The following is a 1,170-nucleotide window of genomic DNA, read 5'->3' as shown; positions in this document are numbered from 1 at the left end:
TCTCATCGCTGAAGACGACACGTCTCCATTCGTCCCTCCATTCACGCCTGTCGCGACACCACTGGAGGCGCGCTGCACGATGTTGGGGCGTGAGCGGAAGACGGCCTAACGGTGTGCGGGACCGTAGCCCAGCTTCATGGAGACGGTTGCGAATGGTCCTCGCCGATACCCCAGGAGCAACAGTGTCCCTATTTTGCTGGGAAGTGGCGGTGCGGCCCCTACGGCACTGCGTAGGATCCTATGGTCTTGGCGTGCATCTGTGCGTCGCTGCGGTCCGGTCCCTGGTCGGGCACGTGCACCTTCCGCCCACCACTGGCGACAACATCGATGTACTGTGGAGACCTCACGCCCCACGTGTTGAGCAATTCGGCGGTACGTCCACCCGGCCTCCCGCATGCCCACTATACGTCCTCGCTCAGAGTCCGTCAACTGCACATACGGTTCACGTCCACGCTGTCGCGGCATGCTACCAGTGTTAAAGACTGCGATGGAGCTCCGTATGCCACGGCAAACTGGCTGACACTGACGGCGGCGGTGCACAAATGCTGCGCAGCTAGCGCCTTTCGACGGCCAACACCGCGGTTCCTGGTGTGTCCGCTGTGCCGTGCGTGGCGTGTGATCATTGCTTGTACAGCCCTCTGGCAGTGTCCGGAGCAATTATGGTGGGTGTGACACACCGGTGTCAATGTGTTCTTTTTTCCATTTCCAGGAGTGTAGATACTGCCCACAGGAAAATTAGAGAGACCTTCGGAGAAAAGAGAACCACTTGTATGACTATCAAGAGCCCAGATGAAAACCCAGTTCGAAGGAAAGAAGGGAAAGCAGAAAGGTGGAAGGAGTACAGAGAGGTTGTATACAAGAGCGATGTACATGAGGACGATTTTATGGAAATGGAAGAGGATGTAGATGAAGATGAAATGGGAAATATGATACTGCGTGAAGAGTTTGACAGAGTACTGAAAGACCAAACTCGAAACAAGGCCCTGGGAGTAGACAACATTCCATTAGGGCTACTGACAGCGTTGGGAGAGCCAGCCCTGACAAAACTCTACCATCTAGTGAGCAAGATGTCTGAGACACGCAAAATACTCTCATACTTCAAGAAGAATATAATAATTCCAATCCCAAAGAAAGCAGGTGGTGTGAAAATTACCGAAATATCGGCTGCAA

This window comes from Schistocerca gregaria, chromosome 2 (assembly GCF_023897955.1).
Source record: "Schistocerca gregaria isolate iqSchGreg1 chromosome 2, iqSchGreg1.2, whole genome shotgun sequence".
Classification (NCBI taxonomy): domain Eukaryota; kingdom Metazoa; phylum Arthropoda; class Insecta; order Orthoptera; family Acrididae; genus Schistocerca; species Schistocerca gregaria.
Note: the sequence above shows the minus strand (reverse complement) of the source record.